The sequence below is a fragment of the Molossus molossus genome, unplaced genomic scaffold, assembly GCF_014108415.1.
Source record: "Molossus molossus isolate mMolMol1 unplaced genomic scaffold, mMolMol1.p scaffold_m16_p_6, whole genome shotgun sequence".
Lineage (NCBI taxonomy): Eukaryota > Metazoa > Chordata > Mammalia > Chiroptera > Molossidae > Molossus > Molossus molossus.
In genome coordinates, this window is record NW_023425399.1 from 30,760,777 (window position 1) to 30,787,757 (window position 26,981).

General features: G+C 38.8%; 1 non-coding gene and 1 pseudogene across 1 annotated transcript; both read right to left on the reverse strand.

Moving 5' to 3' along the window:
• The window catches only part of LOC118618518, a 192,370-nt pseudogene that overhangs the window by 44,736 nt on the left and 120,653 nt on the right, over positions 1-26,981 (reverse strand).
• On the reverse strand, positions 2,055-2,216 carry LOC118619385. The gene has a single exon (XR_004957168.1). It is a non-coding gene; the product is annotated as a U1 spliceosomal RNA (small nuclear RNA).

The window sequence follows — 26,981 nt, forward strand, 5'->3', positions numbered from 1 at the left end:
CCAAGGGTTCTAATGTTAGCCTTTCCAGATTGCTCACTTGATGATATCAACACATACTTTGAAAATCCTTTGAAAAATTACCATGACATGGGAAAAATAAACAGCGCTGAAAGTTATCCCACACCAATGGATTTGAGGATTTTTAAACCCTAACTTCAGGTGCATATGAAACCACTGTTTCCCTGTGCCTTAGGACCAGGAAGGTCAAAATTCTTCTCTAGAGACATTTCCCATTTTATCCATAACAGTCTTCTATGAAGATGTTTATGATTGCGGCAAGGCCCGACATAGTGCTAATGACCAAGGTAAATAGAGAAGTCTAAATCAATGGTGGTGAGGAGAGACGTTTATTAATGTGGTTGCTCCCCATGAGCAGCACCAGAAATCAGGAAGGCAGCACGCACACCTCATCAAACATGTCCGCTCTGTGCACCTGGTCCTGGGGATTGACTCACAAAGGGAGCAGTGACTTGAGAGTCGGGCCTCCGCCTCGGGTGCTCACTGTACCTTCCTTGAGCCTGATTATTCTGGCTCTCCAGCAGGAGGCCGCTCCTCACGCTCAGGCGAGAATGAGTCTCTGATCACAAGTCAGAAGAGCTCCCTCTCCTTTCATGGAAAACGATTTGGGCTTCTATCCTTAAAGGCTTTCCCATAATCTTCCCCATAAGTACCACAAAATGTTTTAACAACCAGCGGTGTGAGTTTCTGAATCCACGCTCCAAAACAAGGAGCTCGTTGCCTCTGAATCAGTTTCTTGTCACTGAATGTGGCCCACTGTATTTCCCTTCCACCTAAGGTTACCAACACGTCATGCTTGGTCCCGAATGTCTCATGTCCCAAGAAACCCATCAATCAGTCTCAAGCAAACTGGGACTGTTAGTCACCTTCATTTCACCTTCCCTTCTTCACTGTTTCCTCCCACATATCTCGAACTCCCACTAACAAACGTATAACACACCTTCTATTTGCCATGATGTCCACATGGCTGGATGTTGATTCTTGTTCTCTTTCTCTTCCTCCCTCTGTTCCTCTCCCTCTACATTTTCCTTTTAAATTTTGTTTCTAAACCTTTATCTATCCCTAAGCAACAGAGGGTGAGCAGAGTAAACAGAGATATTAATTAGCCAGGAATAGGGTAATGCCCAGCGTAAGAAATCAGTTAAAAAGGAAGAGCTGATATGTGCTCTATCCAATCAAAGTGGTGTATTTTGCACTGAATGAGATACAAAGAATAATATTGGAGAGAGGGCAGAAAGATTAGGGTAGAACGTGTGAGTATAATTTTTAAATACCTGGGCTAGGAGATCTTAACACATGTTTTCATTTTATCTCCAGGTAGAAGTAAGGAAGGTATTATATAGGGGTGGGGGAAAGTAAGTTTACAGTTGTTCATAAGGAAACACACATGCAGGTTATGATTATTACAATAGCTTTATTAACTCAAAGGAATGTCATAATGCAACTCTAAACCTACTTTTTCCCACCAATGTATAAAATTGAAACATGGGGACTTTAAACTGTAGAAAAACTAAGTAATCTGAAATTTTTCTGATGGCCATTAAGCTAGTAAGTGGCAAAATCAGAATTTTGGAATTAGATCTCTTAAGAAATTACTGGTTTAATTTGGAAAATAGAGGGCAGAGAACATGAACAGCTATGAATATGGAAAGTATCTGGTAAATTATCTAATAGATGAATCAGTTTCTTTAGACTAAATGATACAAGGGAGATTAGTTTGCAGACCAGCTGGCTGAATGAAGGACTGGGTATTGTGACAGCCATATCTACACGGGTAGGTTGAGATACAGTGGCCTGGAAATGCCAAGCTCGAAAGCGTGGACATGCCCTGGCCAGTGTGGCTTAGTTGGTTGGGAATCGCCCCATTCCCAGTTCGATTCCCTGTTAGGGCACATGCCCAGGTTGCAGGCTAGATCCCTGATAGGGGGGTGCAGGAGACAGCCGATCCATGTTTCGCTTTCACATCAATGTTTCTTTCTCTCTCTTCTCCTCACTCCCTCTGTCTCTAAAAAGCAATAAGAATTTTTTTTTTCCCAGGGGAGACCATGAACACAGTCCCCAACTACCACAAATTGTGCAGTCGAGTTTCCCACATTTGGGGAGATCGCAGGGGTCAGCACATCCGGAGTGCAGTGGATAAGCCTCACCCTTGGAAAACCACCTTCGTGATCATGGTATCTTCCCTGCCAGCTAAGTATAATAAAAAATATTGTAAAAGAAAGTGTGGACACTCCCTGGACAGGGGGCTGGTGAGAAAAAGTGGCATCCTGGATAGTAAGTCTCTGGACCGGTCATTGATGTAAATTGACAGCATCCCTCCACCCAGGTTAAGGAAAAGAGAAGTTACACATGACATCTTTCATTTTCTAGATGCCCTAAAGAAGATATAAGGAAAGGGAAACTGTTGATGTGCACCTGTTAGAGTTTGGCAACTTAACTACCTCTCTGGATAAGTATTAAACATTACACTCCATTTATATTTGACTTTAATAAGAAAGATATTTGTGAAAATGTTACAAATTAGGTGTGGCCCTGTGAGCTAAAACCCAAATGAGATCTGAAACGTATTTTAAAACCCCAGTGAGGTATACCAAAGTGGCATAGCAGGATTTCTCATTGGCTTTGCTTCAGGGAATCTTGACGTTTTAATGATTCATAACTGTCTTAATAATTAGTGCATATTTGTTAAGCTTCTTTGGTCTCAACCAAAGTACTGAGAGAGCCCAGAAAATGGGACACATTAGAAGCATAAGCTATGATTTTTATAATCTAGTTAAGAAATAGAATGTACATTGAAAACTAAAAGAAAACAGGATAATAACATATATGGAACCTAAATATAATATTCAAGAAGTTGGTCACACAAAGATAGAAAAGATCAATATGGCCTAGTTGGTGCTGAAGAAATGTTTATTTGCTTAAAGAGTGTAAGTCCTGAATAATGTCATACAAACTAACACAGCAAAAAAATGTTGATTAAATGTGAGTTACCTGCTAAGAACTTTACCAATTATTTTAAATGCATTTTTTCAATTACTCCTCCCAACAATTATAGAAAAAGATGTCATTTTTTTTTTAGATGAAAAATTTAGGAACAGAAAAGTTAATTGAGAAATAAGGAATAACTTATCTAAGACTGATCCCTGCAACCTGGCCTCTCAGAAAGGGAACTTTCCTTCTGCATTGTTCTGTTGGAACTGTATTACGGTCCGTGTTAAAGCCTGCTGAAGCTGCGTAACAGCAAGGCCTGACCCCAACCCTCTTCCCCCAATCCTCAGTCTTCCAGGGGAAGGATTCATGCTTCACTAACCAAGAACACTGATGTGGCTAAACATGCTGCACTTTCAGTATGGAATCCAGCTCTTTTACTATGTCAGGGAAGGAGCTTGTGCCTCTCTCTACCCTAAGTCAGACTTTAGCTGGCAGAAGACAGTCAGTACTAATTTTCTGCCATATCATTTTACCATCAAATCCTGGTCTCAGATCATGCAGGGAAAGGCCAGTGGCTCTCTAATCATGTAGTATCAAAGCTCCACAACCCAAGGGTCAGAATACCTCTTGCCAAGTCCAAAGTCAGGCCCTGACAAATTCTAGGTCATTGCCCGAGACTCAATGGGGCACCGGTGACATGTCTACCTGTCCCTGAGATGGTGAGCTTCCCTAGTGAGCACTGCTCCTCTGGCCCGTGTGTGAGCTGCTTGGCTCTGGCCCTTGTTCATGCTATAGTAACTTATCCAAGGCTCCACCTTCAGTAATGCACCCGAAATATAAACATTTCAAATTGATAGTGGCCAGTTGAATTATAAAATGCAATGCACATAGTTGTTATTAATAAGTCGATATCATTTACATTATTTACGAATGCTTAAGGACACCCTAATAGTTCAATATGATTTTATTTTATTTTTCTCTTTTTCAAAATATTTTTTACTTTATAATTTTTAGTTTTCAATTATGATTTATATAGAATATTAATTACTTTCAGGTTTATAACCCAGAGAAATTATATAGAAATTATATAACTTACTAAGAGATCATCCTGATAAATCTAGTATTCATCTGATACCATACATAGTTATTACAATATTATTAACTATATTACCTAAGCTGTACTTTATATCCCTGTGAGTACTCTGTAGTTATCAATTTGTACTTCTTATTCTCTTCACTTTATTTACCCATTCCCCTAAACCCTCACAGCCATAAAAATGTTCTTTGTATCTATAAATCTGTTTCTCTTCTGCTTGTTCATTTATTTCATTTTTAGATTCAATTGATAGATATGTATTTATTGTCATTTTGTTATTCATATATTTGTTCCTTTTTTGATCTTCTTAAAGAAGAGGCTTTAACATTTTTTTTTTTTATCCTCACCTGAGGACATTTTTTGCATTGATCTTCAGATAGAGCGAGAGGGAGAGAGGGGTGGAGAGAGAGAGAGAGAGACATTGATGTGAGAGAGACACATCAACTGGATGCCACCCTTACAACCCCAACCGGGGAAGGGGACAAGCTGCAACCAAGGTACGTGCCCTTAGCGGGAACCGAACCCAGGATTCTCTGGTCTGTGGGCCGACATTCTAGCCACTGAGCCAAACCGGTCAGGGCAATGCTTTAACATTTTATGCAATACTGTTTAGGTGGTGATTAACTTCTTCAGCTTTTTGTTGTTCGGGAAGCTCTTTATATGTCCTTTGATTCTAGGTGATAGTTTTGCTGGGTTGAGGTCCTTACTTTTCATCACTTTGAATATTTCTTGCCAATTCCTTCTGGACAGCAAAGTTCCTGTTCACAAATCAGCTGACAGTTTTATGGGAGCTCCCTTGTAGGTAACTAAATGCTTTCCTCTTGCTGCTTTTAAGATTCTCTCTTTGTCTTTAACCTTTGTGATTTTAATTATGATGTGTCTTAGTGTGGGCATCTTTGGGTTCATCTTGTTTGGAACTGTATGTGTTTCCTTAACTTGTATGTCTATTTCCATCACCAGGTTAGGGAAATATTCTGTCATTATTTTTTCACATAGGTTTTTAATTCCTTGCTCTTGCTCTCCTCCTTGTGGAACCCCCATTACACAAATCGTGGTATGCTTGAAGTTGTCCCAGAAGCTCCTTATACAATCCTCATTTTTTTTATGTTTTTTTTGTTTGTTTGTTTGTTTTTTGTGTGGTTTTTTGTTTGTTTGTTTTGCTATTCTGATTGGGTGTTTTCTGCTTATCTTCCAAATCTCTGGCTCAGTCCTCTGCTTCATCTACTCTACTGTTGATTCTTTATAATGTATTCTTCATTTCTGATTGGTTCATTTTATGTTTTCTAATTCCGGTTTTTTTGTTTCATATCTCTTTGTTGAAATTCTCACTAAATTAATCTACTCTTCCCCTAAGTTTATTGAGCATCTCTATAATCAGGTTTTTAGCTATACATCTTGTAGATTGCTTGTCTCCATTTGTTTAGTTATTTTTCTGATGGTTTGTTCTGTTCTTTCATTTGGGACGTTTGTCTCCTTATTCTGGCAGCCTCCCTGTGTTTGTTTCTGTGTATTAGGCAGCATTTCTATGTCTCCCAGATTTAGTAGAATGGCTTTATATAGTAGGGTCCAGTAGCACATCCTCCCTGTTCACCTGAGCTGGGCACCCCAGGTGTGTCCCCCTCCCCCCATGTGGGCTGTGTGTAATCCCCTGTTGTAGTTTAGTCTTGATTGCTGTTGAGATGTTCAATGGGAAAAAAATTACCCCCAGGCTGATTGGCTGCAAGCACTTGCTGCAACCACCATGGAGGATCAGTTGTGCAGGGGCCCACCTCATAGAGTAGGACTTAATTCAGTGGGGCTCTGGTGCCTGCTGAGTCCACCCCTTGAGTGTGTAGTTTGTGGAGATGGTTGGGTGATACTTTGATGTGGTCTAAACCTTTCCACCCAGTGTGTTGGCTCTGGGGCCTCTCAGAAGATGCAGGCCAAGATCAGCCACCACCTGTGTCTACTTGGGGCCACCCAGATGGCTGCTACTTATTCTGGGATTTGGGGTTCCAGGAGAGGCCAAGCCTTGAACCAAGGCCAGCTGCCATTAGTGCAGGGTCCAGGGCCCCTTAGTGAGAGGTATAGTACACACCAAGACCAGATGCTGCTTATTTGAGAAATTTTAGGAAAGTCTGAAGTATGAGCCAAAACAAGCTATTAATATGGAAAAGTCACTGGAAATAAGTTGGGTGAGACCAAAAATTTGGGTGGGATGGGGTCTCAAGAGAATCACCAGGGTAAGGCAAACAATATGAGCCAGGTTGATAGAGTCTCAGATATGGTGCTCATCTGCCAGCTCTGTCAAGGGAGGGTTCAGAAAAGAAACAAGGTGTCTGCCACCACTTCTGTCTGGGAGAAAGGTGCTCACCCGCTCTCACTCTAATGCCAGATATTTCAGTTTCTCCCCATATGTCCCTCCTGCCTTTCAAGTTGCTGCCCCAGTTCTGGAGCTCAGAGTGAGTAAGTCAGAGCACATAGAACCCTTTAAGGAGAATGCCTGAGACTCTAGCAGCCTCCATATCATTTAGCCACTATCTCTGCTGGTTTCTACAGCTAGAAATTATGGGGACTTCTCTTCCTCACACTGGAACCCCGAGCTGGGAGCCTGGTGTGGGGCTGGGACCCCTTGCTCCTCAGGGGGTCCTCCCCTCCCCCTCCTGATTTTTATCTGCCAGACATGGGTGTGGGACCAGCCACTTTCATATCTCTGACCTCCTACCAGGCTCAGTGTGGCTTGTTCTCCCATACCCTAGTTGCAGGACTTCCATTCAGCTAGATTTCAGGATGCTCTGAATGATGGCTGTTGTGTGATTTAGTTGTGATTTTGATGTGGTTGTAGGAGGAATCGAGGACCACATTGACATATGCTTCCATCTTGACCAGACACCTTACTTCAATATGCTTTTACAAGTGGAATCTGTGATTTAAATATCCAAAAACTGTAAAAATGTAAGTCTGTGTGTAGTTGAGGTTTAAGAGTATTTTACTTTTAAAAACATGATTATATCCCCAAAAGCTCAATTGAATGCCACGGTTATATATGGGGAACCTCTGCTGGGTGTCAGCACTGCTGAACATGGGGCAATGACAACCAGATTGACCTGACTTCATGAAGCTTATAATCTGGTGACAGTCCTCAGATGATAAACAGATGCTTCCAATCCAGTGTGCTAATGCTATAAAAGAGACGGTTCTGCATGCCATGAGGACAGAGAGAGCTTAGCACAGGTTAGAGGGTTAAGAGCAGGTGTGACTATAGTGTGACTATCAAGGGGTGTTACCTAGAGTTATGAATTTGGATTGGGAAAAATATTACATCTTTATTTTCAATAAACTGTAACTGACATTTAGCATTTTCTGCCGTAATGAGTGTAGGCAACAACTACAGTGGCATTAGTAGAATCTGTGATCACAGAATAGGAATCACTGATATTTCCATGCCACATAAGTTACAAATATATCTCAAAATGTCCTTTGTGCTTCTCATCACTTTAAAATGACACAGGTTATCCAACCTCTCACTACATTTTGTCATTTAAACCATTAATTAAAAAGTACACATATCAAAACTTACTTCTAATATTTTGGTAGATGTATTTCAATAGAACCATTCCCCTTTGCTTAACTATTTTATATTATGCATTAAAAACACTATTTTGAAAAGGGGTTCATAGGTATGACTAGACTCCAAATGGGTCGATGGGGCCAAAATGGGGAGGACACCTGAGAGATGGTGTCCAGCAGTTCAGTAAGTCTGTGGGGCAAGAGAACCCATGGGCTTGCTGGTGGAGGTGGGGATAAGGGAGACAGAGGAGGCAGGCTTCTATCCAGAGATGAATGATGTTCCAGGTAGAGGGAACCTCACATGCAGCACTGGAAGAGACGAACACATATTCTGTATCTGTGGACCCAAGAGGAGAGAAGAAACATGGAGGAAAGAGACACAGTTAAGAGAGACAAGCAGGGTAGAGCCCCTGGGATGTCTGGAGGAGCATACAGAAGAATCTGAATTTCATCCTAAGAGCACTAGGTGATAAAAGCTTTGAAGCAAAATTTTAAAAATTATTCATTCTGCAATTTTATAAAAGCTCTTCCCAAATAACTCTTTCTGTCCTGATCTTATTTTTCCATACCTGAAATAATCCTGTGGCATGGAGTCATAAATATGCCTATGCTGCATATAGATGGGCAAAGTGATTGTAGCACTTCTGATGATTTTTGTCTATATTGGTCTTATCTTTGTACAATCTTAAGTACAAATGCCAAATTAAATAGAACATAAAAGAATATCACCTTCCCCTTTAACTTTGCAGCTGCTTCTATCCATTTAGCCTGGTGGTCCACCTCCTTGCTCTTCTCTCCATGATGAGGAAGCTCTCCTACCCCACTGCGATACCAAGGAGGGAGCATGTGTTGGGTTAGGGTCTTGTGATGCTCTCTGGATATCCATGGGCCACTATTGGCAATGGGTCCTGTATCTTACCTTTTCACTACTTGCCTGGTTAGCATCACTCTGATATTTACTGTTTGTAATCCTGTGGTCTCACTCTCTCTAGTCTTAGTCAGGGGATGATGCTCCTTCCTGTTGAGTTAGTTCCTCCACAGGTCTTGTTGGCAATCCACATCTCCCTCCCCACAGGGGTCTGGACTGACAGCTACCCAATTCTAGCCAGGCTGTTAACCCTGAAACTGTCAGTTACCGAAAACTCTCTGCCTACAGCATAGTACTTTTTCTCTCCAGCTGTCATCGATAGTAACTTCCGGTATATGATGGGACAACTTCCAGATGCCCCTATATCATGCTTGTCTGTCCACATACACACATCAATCAGGGCACACAGCTGGGTTTAGCCAAAATACACCTTTCCATTATTGACCTATCTTAAGAGCTAACGTCTTCCCAAGATCCCAAATAGGAAATTAAGAGCTGCATCTTCTTTCTTTCCCTTAACTTTTTTGAGAAAAAACACTCTGCAGGATTTGAGATGTGAAGTGTAAAGGTGTAGCACATGAATCTGAACAACTGGCCTCCTTTCTTATTGATTCTCTTTACCTTCCCACAATCCCCCCAGGCAGAAGGACTGAGATGTCCCATCCTATCCTGCTCTGGCTGGTACTTTCCCTACATCATACTCCTCTTCCTGCTTGCAGCACTAGACCTCAAGGTTGATCCTACACAGTGAAACAACCTATGACCTGAGTCTGCCACACGAGCCTTGTACAGAACTTCCCAGACATCTTAAAAATAGGAATATCAGAAGAAGAAAATCCATTAGTTAATATTTTAAAACTAATACTCCCAAATCATCACTTCCTTTACAACCATTTATTAGAATGTGTTACTCAGAATGGCCTTCGAGTAGACTCACCCCCAGCCATTGCTGCTGAAAGCCTCAAACTCGTTTGTATCTCATCATGGACGCAGGTTTCTGCACAAGGCATCGGTTTGACACTCTAATCTGAGAGCAGGCAGAATTTAAGCAAGCAGACGTTGACACTTGCATACTGTCAAGTGCCAGACCCACAGCCAGCTTATTGGAGAGGCTCTCCCCTCTCACCTCTTCTTTTGTGTCTTTCTTTTTAACTCTCTTCTCCTTTCTCTCTCTCTCTCTTTCCTTTCTCTTTCCTACTCTCTCCTTCCCTCCCCTTCCCCCTTATTCATCCCTAGTGCTTGTTCACACAGAAAACCAGTCCCAGCAAACAGTACGCAGGGAACCTTCAACTATAATGCACTACATGTGGTAATACAAAAAAATTCTTAGAACAATTATGCTCTTTAAAATATGACTCCTATTCAATGCTTTGGTTTCCCTGCCTTTGTGCTTCAGGCTAAATATTACTCAGATTCCTACAAGACAGAGTGCTTTCTCACCAATTATCTGAAAGGCCCAAAGAACAGTACTTACATCAAAGCCAAGCCTAATGACAAAGGACACCTGGCCACTGCAAACACAGGCATCTCTCAGCTCTTCACTCCATTTGGCAAAAAGCTATTTCCATCTCAGTCACAACGTAACAAAGGACTAATTGATGGGAGCACTTTTTTTCCATCTTTCAAAAATAAATTGAGCCAACCCCACAAGCTCATCTAGAGGAATTAATTAGGGAATAGGAAATCTCCAAAGCCATCCTTAAATTGAGATTGAACAAAGCCTAGGGAACAGATGGCTTTTCATCTGAATTCTTTAAGACCTTTAACACTCTGCTAATTCCCCTACAGAAATGAAAAAAAAAAAAAATTGCTAAATGAATTTGAGCAAACCATTTCACCAGGTGTTCAGCTCCCGCAAGGATTCTTTTGCTCTAGGAAAAAAAAAGAAAAAGAAAAATACAAAACCAACAGGTATCCTCTCTATTGATATCATTATTATTTCATTTATACATCTTAGTCCTTCCCCTAGGGTTCATTGTGAACCTCCCCAGCATTTCTGACTACCAAAGCTGAGGAGTGATTCCCTTAATGATGCAGCTTATCAGAGACAAATGGTCAGAGCATAAGGATTATGTCAACACATACAAAACAAAGTGGAGAATCACTGTTCAAGCAAACTACAAACATAGAAAACAATTTTGTTATTCTGTTTCAGATATCTGGAAAATTCTGGGGCAAAGGCTGGCAAAAGTTGACTGCCTTATCGTAATAGCTGAGTGGATGTTTTTCCATACTAATTGAACATGTAGAAATACAGTGAGGCAAAGGGCCACGGCCTCTCAACTGTATGGTTCACAAGAAGCTACCCTACACAGAACCCCAGAAGGTGAACTGTTGGAATTTACACATTTTGTATTTCAAAGGGTAATTAAATTCCACCTCCCATGAGAATTTGGTATAAGTTTTTAAAACTGTGTTTTATGCATTTATTTTTATTCACATTTTACTTTGAAAAATTTTATATATAAATCTGATATTCCATTAGAATATGAGGACATTCTGATAGCCATTCTTTTTTTGTTTAATAACATTTTATATTATACATAATCTCTACCTATAGACTGGACCATGCCAGAGAAGAGCACAACGGACCACAGAAACAATAAGATAACCTAATGTTGATACAAGTAAATTCTGAGACATGGATTTAAAATGTGCAGTGAGCAATCTTGGGATGGGGGTCATAAAGGGAAAGTGAACCCCTAAAGGAGAACGGCTGAAGCCGGTCAGCAAAATGAAGGGGATTTAGGTTTCCCATGCTCAAATCCAGCCCAGGATACTCCACAAGCTGACCCAAAGAGTCAGGCCTTCACTGGCAACAGCTATCCAGGTAATTTTCCTCTCACCTGCCTGCCACCTGCCTATCACATCGGCCATGAAAGCCCTTACTGCACTGTACACAACTTGCCCACTCTACTCTTCCCTCGACAAAGTTCTGACCGTACAGATGTCCTCTTCTATCAAGGTGGATATAAGAAGATTGTAGTCCCAGAAGTCTTTGTTCTAGAGAGAAGGGCTGCAAAATGCAATGTCTAAAAGCAGAAGTTATGCTAAAAATCAATAAACACATTAAGTTACACACACAACTTATTGGTGGCAACACTCATTCATTCAATACACAGTCAACAAACACTCTGCCAGGAATTAAGAAAAAAATTATTTAAGTAGCAGAAAACACCAGTAGGGGAGATAAAACACAGAGAAGGGAAGGTAGCAGAAAAAGGGTGGGTTATATAGAAAATTACCACGGTGGACAACTGTAGCTTCATCCAGCTGCCAGGAAACCAGGAGACAGTGCAGAATATATACCTCAGAAGCATCACATCCAAGGGCCAAAGGAGCTAGTGTCTTTAATCACCAATTGTCATTAATATTTCATTGAGGAATGCTGGGGGGGTCACATACATTTTCCAGTACCTCAGGACCACAGTGCCTGTTGTTGGCCACACTGTGCTCAGAGCCCAGAGAGAAAACCCTCAGCAAGGGGAAACTGGGCTATTGTGCCCCACAGTGATGAAGGTCAAAGCACCTGGGCAGGTCAAGTTTTCAGTAACTCACCACAGATCCACACGTGTGCACTTATTCCAGCTTACACAATAGCATTAGTAATATCAGAAAGCAGCAAAATTCATACTTTCATTTGTTTAAATTTTTTTTAAGAGAAAGAGGAAGGGAGAGAGAGATAGAAGCATCAATGTGAGAATCGTAGATCAGTTGCCTCCTGCACGCCCCCCCCACTGAGGATCAAGCCTGCAAATCGGGCATGTGCCCTGATCAAAAATCAAACTGGGACCTCACAGTCCACGGGACAATGCTCAATCCACTGAGCCACACTGGCAGAGCCATACCTTCATTTTTAACATGTTATTTCTACAGTTAGATGAGGATGCAATGTCTTATGTGTGTGAGTAATTAAGTCTCAAGTATATCCATCTGATGCATTTATAAGTGCTCTGCAGTAGGTAGGGGTTCTTGTTCCCTACAAAATTGGGGATTACTAAGTGTTCAAGGCCATATAGATAAAGAAACAGCATCTTCAATTCAAATTCAAGGCATCAGTTTCCACAGACTGTTTTATTCCTGACATGCCATGATGACAAAGTGACATATAGCAGGATAGTCTCCATATTTGATTAAAACTTAATCATACAATTGACTTCAAGATCCATGGGGTTGGAGGGGGAAATCCCTGTTCTTTAACTTTATCTAATTCTAAAAATAACATAATTCCATTTTGAATGATAATAGAAATCAGCCACAAATAAAAATAAAAGTTATGAGTTTCCTCACCAATAACGCAATATTTAATATATTTTAAGTGATGAACATGACAATTAGTTATGGAAAACAATGTAAGGTAAAGAGGTTGTCCAATAGAACTGACATGAACATCACCTGAAAATGGAGGACAATTATATAAGCCACTTTCTTACAGTGAGGATAAAAGTAAAAGGAAAGATACTATTATTACTTTCAGTCCTAATTTCTAGTTCTTAAGCTTTACAGGTAAGAGCGAATGAAAGTAAACTCAGAGCAAAGAATAGCTTTCTGAAATTCTATCCTTGTATGAAAAAGTTCACCTATTTTTCTCAGATCCATTTCTGAAATGCACATTTGGGCAGAAAATAATTTCTCATATGCAAGTATTACAGGTCAAATGTCAGCTTTGGGGGCATAGGTTGTGTTGTATAGATGTGTGTTTTATTTAATATGATTCTCATACTCTGGTTTACAATATCTCTTCTCAAAGTGAGTATTTCCACTCTGTTGGCCAGGGTGCTGGTCTTACTGTTGATTATGTGTTGAGTCTTGAACATCATCCCATATTCTATGTAAAATGAGCCCCACCATGGCTTTGCACTATGCAATAAGATGAGAACATAAAGAATAACCTGGTCTGAGAATGTCCACTATAAAAAAAGGAAGAGGAGAACATCTGTAAGTAAGAAAGCAGATTTTTCTGAGTGCCTATTTTCTGGGGGAATTTCTGCTGACCGTGCAACCCAGCTCTGTAGTTCCCAACACGCCTGACTCCATTTCCTGCAGTGCACCATTCCTAGAAAATTGTTGTCCCATAAGGATGGGAAAGTATTTATTTTTCTTCACGATGACAAAATATTACTTTCAGAGAAGATACTGTAATAAGAACTGTTGCAGGTTTTTATAAGGGAGGGGTTGGGATTGGGGTTGGGGCACATTCTGTAAAATGCTTTACTTATATTCACTTTTAAGTTCTGAAACACAATCTATTCTCAGTACCCTGAGTCTGGCAGTTAAAGCTAATGTCATTGTGATGGAGAAATCTTGTACCATTGATAAATGTCAAAACCTCTTGGCATCAGAACATTTACACCAGTGCTGGAAATTTTAATTCCTTTTAAAATAGTTTTACTCCAATTTCACAGAAAGCTCATGCATATAATGACATGCCCAATAATAATGAAATCTAAATATCTCAATCAAACCCTTATTGATATTTTTAGAACCAGAATACACTAGACCTATGAGAAACTCAGAAGAATGCCATCTTGGAATTTTTAGGTTACTTAACCCAAATCAACAGCTTTTTTGTTTATCTTGTTAAATATAAAATAGTTCCTTTTAGTGATTCCTTGTCCTACTGTGACTCTGACTCAGTATTTGGTGAAAGGATATTTATTTTAACATGTCCCACATCAACAATGCATTGCGGCTCAATGTTTGTTTTCTTCAAGTTTATAGTAGATGCAGTGTTTGAGGGTGGTTTCATTTTATTTTGATTGGACACAAGTCTGTTTCATTTAGTTAAATGGAATGATAGCAGCAATTGATACTCTGGGTGATACCAACAATTTATTTAACAAATTATATCCAGAGATGCTCTTTTGGTCCTAGATCCTTGTACTACAAAAGATGAAAAGACATTAAAAAGTTGTTATGTCTTAAATCCTTGACATCACCCACAGTGGAGGGTTGCCTCAATGGTCCAGGGTGGTCTGCCTTCTCCACACCCTTGCCACATGTCATAAAAGTGTACATAATACACAGAAATAATAATGATAACAAAACAATAATGGATATTTCCATTTGGAAAAGAAATAGCCTGCTGATTTGAAATCTTCTACCTGTTTAGTGGGCAGACCTTTTTTTTTAAAAATTATAGTTCTAGACGTTTGCGGATACCATGTGGTTTTGCCACTAGCCACAAACCACATTTAAAAAAAAATTTTTTTGAGACATTTACTCTCCCTGATTGGCGAGACCATTAGCAAACAAATTGTTTCAGAATATTGACGTCAGTATGGTAACGCAGGATGATGAGATATTTCTCCTATAAAGGTGCCCAACAAATTGCTCACACTTCAGTCAGAGTTAATAAACATTTTACTCTTAGTAACAGAAAGACATGTGAGTACTTTTTTAAAAAAATCAGAATGTTCAATATGCTTATTGACACTAATAGTTCTCACTTGCTGAATACTTTAATAAGAGAATATAAACTATTTTGGCCTTAGAAGTTATAAAACTCAAGTCTATGTAAATGAATTCAAATCATTTAAAGTATCCATTGAAAGAAAATTAAGTTTGAAGAATTATACTATTTTTCATTGAGCCCACAATTATATATTTAGAAATCAGTTTACATCTCTTATTTAAAATATTCCAAATTGTACCTTTTTGTAGATGTGCTAACTGCCAAATAAGGATATAATGTGTTAGAGTAATTATTTCTATATGTACATGAACATTGTAATCACCTAGAGGGCTTCAAAAAATACTAATGCCTCCCTACCAACTCCAGAAATTGTATTTTATTTAGTCTGGGGTGTGACCTAGGCTTTGTAATTTTTAAGAGATTCCTAGGTGATTCAAACATGAACAAACGTTTAAAAGAATCCTTGGTGACAAGATAGAACCATGTACTCTTTCATGTTGGTTTTCTTGGAAGTTATTAATATTCTGTATTGCACTGAATACAGCCTTGGATATTAATCAGAAAATCCTAAGAATTGAGAATATGTCACTAACTATCCTCAATGACATACTTTCATAAGAGAGACGTTCTTTTCTTTGTGGCTTGGTGATCAGCTCAAAGCTAACTACTGTTGTTGTTAGTATATGTGATGATAGCTTCCTCTGTGTCGGATTTGCTTTACAAGTATTTCTTCATGTGTTTCCATAGGCTGTAAGGTAGTCTTTTACCCTTTTCAGAGGTGAGGAATCCAAGACACAGAGCACCAATGTGCTGCTGAAGACCCCAGAGCTGGTAGGTGGCAGAGACAAGATTCAGACCCAAACCTGCCAGAACCCATGGCTTAAGTTCTTAACAACTAAAATATCTAATATGCTTCAAAATATGTGGCTCATTATGATAAAATAAGTATAATAACGGTGAGCTGCACCATTAGTCAAATGTTCTTGCCAAATTTATTCTTGAAGATATTTTGTCTTAAGTTTCTTTGTTCAGGCCCCTGGCTTCCCTTCATACTATCTCAAAAACCATAACTGGGTACCTGATCTTATTTCTCCCTTTCTCAAAAGACATTATGTCTCTACTGACCATTCATTCTTTCAACAATGAAAGAAAAATGGGCTATTCATTGCTATTGTTACTTGACATTTCTCACATGCAACTGAAATAATTTTTTTTAATTATGCACAGGAGATGGAGTTAAATATAGACAATACAAGGCAGAAAAACTTTATACATAACTTCAGGAACTCCACCCACAGGTGAACAGGAGAGCTGAGTAGAAAGGCAGCATCCATGCCATGAACTTCCCATCTGCACACTGGACACCTAGGGCTTTTCCACTATTTCTCATGGCCTAATAAATCCCTAGACTTTAAAGAAACTATTCATATATAAACATTCTTTTCTCTTTTGGGGTTGTTCCTTTGCTTGTTTTAGACCCAACTAATATCTAACAGAATGCATTTCAAATTGCATATTGTATTATCACAGATTATACTCCACAATCATGTATATACAGAAAACTCAGTGGCAGGTAAAAAAATGTAGCAGCTCAATATACAGGAGTCTTGAAAGGCATAAGAACATGTAAAAATTATCCAAGAAAAAAATTTTCCTTAAGAAATCTCTACCTATTCCTAATCCAATCTGAAATAATTTAACATTTATGAAAAGGAAAGCCATATCAGGGATAATATTGGAAGTTAAAAATGATCACCACAAAATTTTAAAAATCAACAAAATAAAGAGTAGACTATATTTTAAAGAATCCTGAAAGAGATATTTAGAAGGAAGAATCTAGAAATTCACCTGAAACTCAGAGGTAAAAGGATAAGAGAAGAAAGAAAACAAAGATCAGAGAAGCAAGGCACATAGAACCAAGAAGTGAAATGAGTATTAAGCAGAATTCTAGAGAGCAAAAATGATGCAATAATAAAATTAATTTGAAATTTAATTTCTGAGCTAAAGGAAGTTAGAACATTTACTCCAAAGGTCTAAGAATACTAGATATTAATAAAAAATCAACCTACAATTAAACAATTATGATTTGTTTTGTATTTCGAGTATGAAGATTATACTTTAAATGCTTTTAGGCAGAAAAGACTAAAGTAAGACCTATGAAGATAGCATCAGAGTTTAATTCCACAACACTGCAAGAAATAAGGCAATGGGGAGGTAATTTCAGGGTTTCAGGGGGGTGTTTGTGACCCAAGAATTCTAACCTAAGCCAAGTCAACATTGGTTAGTGAGGACAGAGTGCCTTCTCAGACATGAAATGACTCAGGAACTGTGCTACCCAGTTATCTGTCTTGAAAAAAATTACTCAAGGAAGTATTTCACCCAACCAAGAAATGAATCAAAACCAAGAAATTAACTCAATTTGAGGGCATGTGTGAATCAAAAGAAAAGGCAGTGAGTAATGAACTTAACATAGGGCTGGTGTCTGAGTAACTGCTATAAACATAGTTATAAAACTTGACAAATGTCAAAAGTAATTCCAGGATGAGAAAGGGCATACCATTTAAAAATAAATTACTAAAAATACCTAGTTTTATTTCAACAGAAACAGGGTATTGGCAGGACTGAGAAAGAAGGAAGAAATGAAGATATTCTAAAGTTCTTATTCAGATATAGCAAAACAATTCTGTTTTATTGGCAATGTCTATAGATTTATTTATTCATTTAGAAAATACTTGTTTAAGGTCTTCCCTATGCAAAGACCTCACTCAATGCTGGTATGGCAGAGATAAATAATTAAATCTGAGTTTCTACTTCACATTGTGTACATTCTAATGAACAAAAATGGATTATTTTAAATGTGGAAATAACCAAAGGGAATAAAATAGCATATCTAACATAAAACCCTATAGGCAGAAAAAAAAAATGAACAAAATTAAAGCAACATTTCAAAAGACAAAGATAATATGGGAAATAAGAAAGCAACATATCACAAAAAAAAATGCATATATCACAAAAAAAGTGAAATTCATGAAAAAGCTCCATAAACTTATATAGATTTAACATCTATTAAAAGTGATTTACCCTATCAAAACACCAACAAGGTTTTTAACAGAACTAAAACAAATAACCCAAAAACTTATATGGAACCACAAAAGACCTCAAACAGCCACTACAATCTTGAGAAAGAAGAAAAAAGACAGAGATATCATACTACCTGATACCAAGCTACACTACAAGGGCATAGTAATCAAACCAGCATAATAGAGGCACAGAAACAGACACACAGATCAATGAAACAGAACAGAGAACCCAGAAACAAATCCACACCTATATAGTCAATTAACATATGACAAAAAAGGCAAGAACATACAATAGGGTAAAGACAGTCTATTCAACAAAGTGTTGGAAAAATTGGACACACACATGCAAAAAAAAAAGAAGAAAAAAATAGGCTGCCTTCTTACACCATATACAAGAATAAACCTAAAATGAATTAAATACTTAAATGTAAAACCTGAAACCATAAAACTCCTAGAGGAAAACATAGGCAGTAAAATCTCAGACATTTCACATAGCAATATTTTTTTTCAGTCAAGGAAATAAAAATAAAAAATAAAAAAAATGGGACTACACAAAAGTAAAAAGATTTTGTTCATCAAAGGAAACCATCAACAAAACAAAAAATCTACAAAATGGAAGAAGATAATTGACAATGATATTTACCCCTGTAAGTGATAAATGTCCAAAATTTATAAAGGACTCTTACAACTCAACATCAAAAGACAAACAATACAATGAAAACATAGGCAAAAGACCTGAATAGACACTTCTCCAAAGAGGACATACACATGGTCAATAGACATATGAAAATATGCTCAGCATCACTAATCATCAGAAAAAATGCCAATTAAAACCACAGCTGAATATCACCTCACACCTGTCAAAATGGCTAGGATCCAGAAATCAGCAAACAAGTGTTCTGGACAATGTGAACAAGAGGGAACTCTCATTCACTGTTGGTAGGGGTCCAGATTAGTGCAGCCACTATGAAAACAGTATTAAGTTTCCTCAAAAAATTAAAAATGAAACTACCTTAATACCCAGCAATTCCACTTCTGCATATATATCCTAAGAAACCCAAAACACTAATTCAAAAGGATACATGCACCCCTATGTTCATAGCAGCATCATTTACAATAACCAAGATATGGAAACAACCCAAGTGCCCATAAACAAACGAGGATAAAAAAGTGGTGGTGCTCTGGCCAGTATGCTCAGCATCGGTCTGCAGACTGAAGAGCTGGGGGCTCAATTCCCAGGCAAGGGCATGTACCTCAGTTGCAGATTGGGTCCCTGCCCTGGTCAGGGTCATGCAGGAGGTAACCAAGAGATGTCTGTCTCTCTCTCTCCCCCCCTCTCTCTCTCCCCCCTTCTCTCTCTCTCCCTCCCTCTCTCATTGATGTTTCTCTTCCCCACCCCCTCTTCCCTCCTACTTTATCTAAAAATCAATGAAAAAAATATCCTCAAGTGAGCATTTAAAAAAAAAGTGGTGGTACATATATACAGTGGAGTATTACTTGGCCATAAAATATGAATGAAATCTTACCATTTGCAACAGCATGCATGGACCTAAAGGGTATTATGCTAACTGAGTAAGTCAGACAGAGAAAGACAAATATCATATGATTTCATTTATCTGTGGAATCTACAGAACAAAGTAAAGAAACAACAAAATAGAAACAGAGATGCCAAGAAGACTGATAGTTGTCAGAAGGGAGGAAGGTTGGAGGCTGGGTGAAAAAGGTGAAGGAATTAATAAGTTCAGATTGGTAGTTGCAAAACAGTCATGGGGATATAAAAGCACAGTGTAGGGAATATAGTGAATAATATTATAATAACTATGTAAGGTGCCAGGTAAGTACTTAAAATATTGGGAGGATAACTTTGTAAAGTATATGGTTGTCTAACCACTATACTGTACACCTGAGACTAATATAAAATAATATTGAATGTCAACTACAATTTTAAAAAAATTAGCCCAGCCAGTGTGGCTCAGTGGTTGAGCTTCGACCAATGCACCAAGAGGTTGCTGGTTCAGTTCCCAATCAGGACACATGCCCAGGTTGTGGGCCCAATCCCCAGTGGGGAACATGCAGGAGGCAGCCAATCGATGTTCTCTCTCATCAATGTTTCTATCTCTCTAGCCCTCTCCCTTCCTCTCTCTCTAAAATCAATAAAGAAAAAAAATAATAAAATTTTAAAAGTTATTTATAGATTACATTAAAATATATATTTAAAATATGAACAAATGACTGATAAAATGTAATTATACACAAAAACTGTAAAAGTAAAACTATGACAGGAAGCTATAAACAAACAGTAAAGATATTGATGTGAATAGAAGAAGAAGGAGAATTCTAGGTAAAACAAAGTTTAAAAGATAGTGGTATTTTATATCGACAAAAATATAGTTTACAGAGATAAAGTAATAGTCTTGAACTTTTAAGCATCAAATGACATTCAGAATATATGTAAAACACAAATGGTGAGGCTTAAGTAACATTAAAATTATGATACAGATTTAATCACAATGACTTGACAAAGCTCTATCTTCATTGCTAAACAAGGAGGACAGAAATAATATTTCAAAGTCAGATAAATTTAATGGTTTGAAAATTGAGCTGATTTCAGAGCTACCTACACACACTAACACATGTTCATGGAACAAAAATAAAAACAAATTCAACTGCATTTTAAAAAATCATTTTTATTGTGTTTAAAAAAATAGAATGTAGGCCACTTACTCTGATCATATGGAAATAAAACTAGAACTTCATAACAAAGAAATGACATTTAAGTCAAACATTTGGAAAGTGAAATAAATTTCATAATTAACACTTGATAGTGATAATAGTAATTGTTAAGGTGTACATATAAAAATTTACAGAAACTGTTCTAAATCTACAGTCAGAGGAAAACAATATTTTTCATCATAACTAATGATAAAATAATGTAATCATTAAATTCAAGAATCTAGAAAAAATCAAAATTTAACATAGTGAAATAGTATGTTTATAATCTGGACAAATAATAAATGACATATGTTTTTTAAATATATAACGTTAGTCTTTCTATAAAGACCAGTTGAAGAAGAATTACCCATTTCAACAGTGTCTTTCATAATACTGAAAAAAAAAAAAATGTGGTTCTTTCTCAGTCCAGTGGCAAGGAAATTATTTTTCTTTTTCTTCTGATTTTTAAGTATATGGTTTTTAAATCAAACAAACTGCTGTTTAAATTTTGGGATCAATATGCAGCTTACTTTAGCAAGCTCCCCATTATCCTTGGGTTTATCATCCTACTTTGTACTACTTGCAATTTTTAAACCAACTCCAAATGGAATTGCTCACATGACAGTGCTGTGCTGATAAATGTTTGACCACCAGTTCACTGTAGGAGGTGGGGGAGAGAAGTGATGATCTACGGCATTTGCCACTTTCTAAGGTGTAAAAAGTTTCACCATGTATCCAATTTCAAGCTACCACTTTGGAGGATACTGAATGGGGAACTAGAAAAAGATGCACAGAATCAGCTCTCAGTACCCAATGCAAACTGGCTCTAAACACATCACTATATGTATGTCATTAATGAGTCTAAGAATAATTAATGATGGGTGGATGGGTGGGTGGATGAATGGAACAAGCAGGTAAAATTGTTAACTGACTGAGATATCAAATTAGTCAGTATATTTTCTGTGATTGCTTTATTTAATTCTTCAGCCTTATTATTAAAAATTGATAGGGATCAAGAATGAGGTGGGGATATCTGTCTTTCAGTGCCATTTCTGAGCTAATATGACAACTTAGAAAATTTAAAACAAGACATGGAGACTATGAAAATATAAGTATCAGAAATATACACACCAGGAATTTTGTTAAGATCAGCATGGATTTAAAACAGATTTGGGAATTTTTTTTACCAGTTCTCATGAGTATTCCTTCTCCTTTGTTCAGTAACCTCAGTTCACCATACTCTCACATTTCTTAGTTACGTTTTATATGCTTGTGTAACCTTAACATTTAAATTAGATGGTCACAGCTGATAAACTGTTTGAAAATATTATGGTTCTACGATTGAAACAAAGCTTCCTCTCTCATTATCTCACTCCTTCCTTTCACTCATTAAAGATAGGCAAGTACAACTTTTTAAAGGACTAGCTCTGGAAATTAAAAATTTCAGTTAAGCGGTACATATTTTGCATCCCTCCCCACCACCTTATATTCACAGGAAAACTGAAGGTTTAGAAGAGATATATTGCCTAGATATATTCCTGGACTCAAAATCGTGAGATGTTTAGTCTAGCATACATGCTTCATAAATGTTTTCAAACTGACCTTATTAGTAAAGAAAATTAAGTAGGCTATGTTCCAGATGTATTAAAATTCAGCTCACATATATAGGAATATATATAAATCTTACACAATGTAAGCATTATAGGCTATAATATTTATTTCATTTGTCAAGTCCTGGTCCCAGTTTGAAAATTTAAAACAGTAAAATATATCGAGGTGTTCATACTGCTAAAATCTCGAAGTTCAACAAGGTAACAGAAGTGCCCTTGGACTATAATATTGCTTCATCTAATTCCTATTACCTATATTAGCTCCTCTTAGATTTTTTTTCTCCAGATTTCCTCTTGTCACTCTTAAGATACATTATCAAAGTGTAAAGAGAAGACATTCTACCATGCAAAACATAAATCCCCAAAGTAGCAAAGTACACTACATCTTATTTTCATTTATATCTCCAGCTTCTAAATGGTTAATAGTGTGCCTGTTTCACAGGCCACATGCAAATCTTCCAAACATATAGAGGATTTATAGCAGCTGCAATGGATTTGCAAACTCTGCAAAGACTGGGCAGAGGTGGTAAAACAGTTGCTTTGTTATTAAAATATGCACATACATATATCATGGCAAATCCTTGTGGTGTCCTAGGCATCAGCCCTTCAGTCAAGTTGATGTCGTCCATTGTGTGGGGCAGTTCCACTCCCTTCCACCATCAACCCATTAGCTGTATTTTTCTGCTTTTCTGCCTTGAAATTTGCTCCAAAGCCATGGTAGGCTCCTTCCCCTTGCAGCCTGGACACATAAGAAAGTTAACACCCATGGGAACAACCTTCAACCACCAGTTCCTGACTTTAGATTAATATCCCATCCCCCTCTCCTATGACAAGACAATTTTAAGGGGTATTTTACACAATTTTCAGAGGGTCCCGAGTTGGATTGCTCCTTAGTTGCCCACAATGATAACCTGCTCAGCAATGCACCTGTTACGTCCCATACCCCTTCTCCATCTTCCTCTCCTCACTCCCCTTCTTTCACTTAGCATCTCTCCATCTACCTGCATCCGAGTTCTCCCATCAGGTCCTACCGTCAGGAGAATTCAAACAAGACACATCCTGAATATGTTATGTTTTTCTAATGTTTCATTATTATAACTTTTTAAAATTAATTAATTAAGTTTTTATTACAGATGCCTCTTTTTGCCCCATTGATGCCCTCCTCCCTGCTCCCCTCTTCCCCACCACCACCCCCCTTCACCACATTGCTGTCTGTGTCCATTGGTTATACATATATGCATATAAGTTCTTTAGTTTATCTCTCCTTGCCCACCCTACCCCTGTTTCCCTCTGAGATTTGTCAGTCTGTTCCTTAATTCCAAGTCTCTGGATCTATTTTGTATGTCAGCTTATTTTCTTCATTATATTCCACAAATAAGTGAGATCATGTGATACTTGTCTTTCTCTCATTGACTTATTTCGCTTAGCATAATATTCTCCATGTCCCTCCACGGTGTCTCAAAGGGTAAAAGATATTTCTTTCTTATAGCTGTATAGTATTCCATTGTGTTAAGGTATCACAGCTGTTTTAGCCACATATCTACTGCTGGACACTTCGACTGTTTCCAGATCTTAGCTATTGTAAATACCACTGTGTGAACATAGGGGTGCATATATTCTTTCTGATGGGTGTTCCAGGCTTCTTGGGATACAGTCCTAGAAATGGAATCACAGGGTCAAATGGCGGTTCCACTGTTAATTTTTTGAGGAAACACCATATTGTTTTTCATAGTGGATGCACCAGTCTGCATTCCCACCAGCGGTGTATTAGAGTCCCCTTTTCTCCACACGCTTGCCAGCACTTGTTTGAGGATTTCTTGGTGGCAGCCATTCGAGGAGGTGTGAGATGATACTTCATAGCTGTTTTAATGTGCATCTCTCTGATGATTAGTAACACTGAGCATTTTTTCATATGTCTCTTGGCCATTTGTATGTCGTTTGGAGAAGTGTCTATTCGGGTCTTCTGCCAAATTTTTATTTGAATTGTTGTCTTTCTTTTGTTGAGTTGTATGAGTACTTTATATATTTTGGAAATTAACCCCTTATCCAATGTGTACCATTGGCAAATATGTTCTCTCATACAGTGGGTTCCCTTTTCATTTTGGTGGTTGTTTCTTTTGCTGTGCAGAGCTTTATACTTTGATATAGTTCCGTTTATTAATTTTGCCCTTTATTACTCATTGCCTTAAGAAATGCATTGGTGAAAAATGGAAAGGCAACCCACTCTATGGGAGAGCATAACTGCCAATGATACATCAGATAAAGGGTTAATTTCTAAAATACATAGAGTACACATACAGCTCAACAAAAGGAAGACAAAGAACCCAATCAAAAAATGGGCAGAAAACTAAATAGACACCTCTCCAAACAGGACATACAAACAGCTAAGAGATATGTGAAAAATGGTCAACATTACTAATCATCAGAGAGATGCAAATTAAAACAACAATGAGGTATCACCTCACACCTGTCAGAATGGCTGCCATCAACAAATCATCAAACAACAAGTGTTGGCGAGGGTGTGGAGAAAAGGGGACTCTAATACACTGCTGGTGGGAATGCAGACTGGTTCAGCCACTATGGAAAACACTATGGTGTTTCCTCAAAAAATTAAAAATTGAATTGCCATTTGACCCAATGTTCCACTTCTAGGAATATACCCTAAGAAACCTGAAACACCAATCAGAAAGAATATACATACCCCCATGTTCATAGCAGCACTATTTACAATAGCTAAGATCTAGAAAAAGCCCAAGTGTCCATCAGTAGATGAATAGATAAAAAAGCTGTGGTACATAAAATGGCGGTGGGCAGGATGGGAGGGAGGGTGAGTGTGTGAGAGAGTGAGTGAGTGTGTGAAAGAGTGTGAGTAGACATGAAGGTAGACGACCAAACATGAGCAATGCAGAGACGTGAAGCAAAAGGTTCTTGTGCTGTGGATGGGAGCAGCCTGCTACCCTGGTAAGCGGCCCCTCAGGGCATTTCTCCTTACATTGCAGGGAGGTCTCACCATTTTGGAAGATCCCAGGTCTTCCCTGGGAGGAGGCAGTGGGCATGGCTAGGGCCCAGCAACCCGAGCCTACCAGCGTACCTGGCACCATAGGACCAGTGGACACTCTATGTCAACACGGACCAGGGCACAGTAGTAGAGATCCCAAGGTGCCGGTCACAGAAGCTGCAGACAGCCCAAAGCCCAGCACCATCCCCCATAGTAGCAGCCCAATCAGAGTTGAGATATACCCCCAGCAACAGAGGCTGGGGAGCAGACATCCATCCCCAGGCAACAGAAGCACAGACAAGCAGCTGAGACCCATCCCCAAAAACTACAGCTGAGCAGGAGTTGAGCCCCATGGGGCAGCAGCACTCCCCAGCCACCAGCAACAGGACCTGGGGCTCCACAGAGGCCTGTGCGGTCCAGCAGATCACAAGAGCAGTGGGAATCCAGAGCCCCAGAGAGACTGGTGCAATCCAGCTGCCTGCCTGCCGGACCTGCAGGGTGTGGGGACACCACAGAGGCCTGTGGGACCCAGCGGTTCACAAGATAAGCATAGAGGATGTGAAAATGGAGGAGGAGTGAATGGAAGCTACACAGATGATCTCCCAGGACCAAACGGAAATTACAACTAAATTAAAGACAAATCCTCAGAAAAAAGCAACAGAAAAGCAGCAGGACAGGAGGACCATACAACCAGGGACACTGGTAGGATCTTCAGAGGCATGAGAGGGTGGCAAGATGGGAGCCCAGGGACAGCAGCAGTCTTAGCTGTGAGCAGTGCCCTTGGGGAATAAAGACAAAGCCTGCTCCACAGCTCAGAGAGAGCTGAGACAGAGCACTAAAATAGCCACAGCCACTCACCTGGGGGCTATGGCAAAGGGAGGGCAGACTGGTCTGGAATTCTGTGTGGACACCCAGGATTTGGAGGGCACTCAGAGTTTTTGCTGAGTTGTGGCCACAAAGGACGGTGGCCATTGTGCTCCTTCCCAGAGCTGTGGGGAAAAGCAAAAACCCCTCCCTCGGAAATTCAGCCTTTCTCAGGTAAGGCAAAGAAATGCAAATAGAGTCTCATTAACAACCAGAATCTATCTAACTCTTTGGAAATCCTCTTATGCAGAACACCAGGGCTACATTCCATGGCATTGAAAAACTGAGACTACCAGTCTCCAGGAAAGAGACAGAGGATAACTGAATCTTTCCTGGGCTTGCAAATCTACCCAGGAAAGGAAGACTTGACAGTGGTGTTTAACGTGGGCCCACCCAGGCTCATCCAAACCCAGTAGAGGGAGCCACAAACAGCAGAACACCAACACCCACAGGGAAAATTTGGCAGGCTCCAAAACCCACTGAGATAGACAAAATGGTGAAACAAAGAAACAAATCCCAAATGAAAGAACAAGAGAACTCCAATGAAAATGAGATCAATGAAATGCAGTTTAGCAAATTATCAGAGGTACAGTTCAGAACCATGATCTCGAGGAAGCTCAACAGAATGAGTATGCACATCAGCACCATGAGAAAAGATATAGACACACTGAAAACAAACAAAGTGGAAATGAGGAAACAGATATAGCAGAAATAAAGAACACATTGGAAGTACTAACAAGCAGAGTAGAGGAAGCTGAGGACAGGATCAGTGAATTAGAAGACAGGGCAGAAAAAAAATCAACCAATTAGAAAAACAAAAGGATAAAACAATTAAAAAAC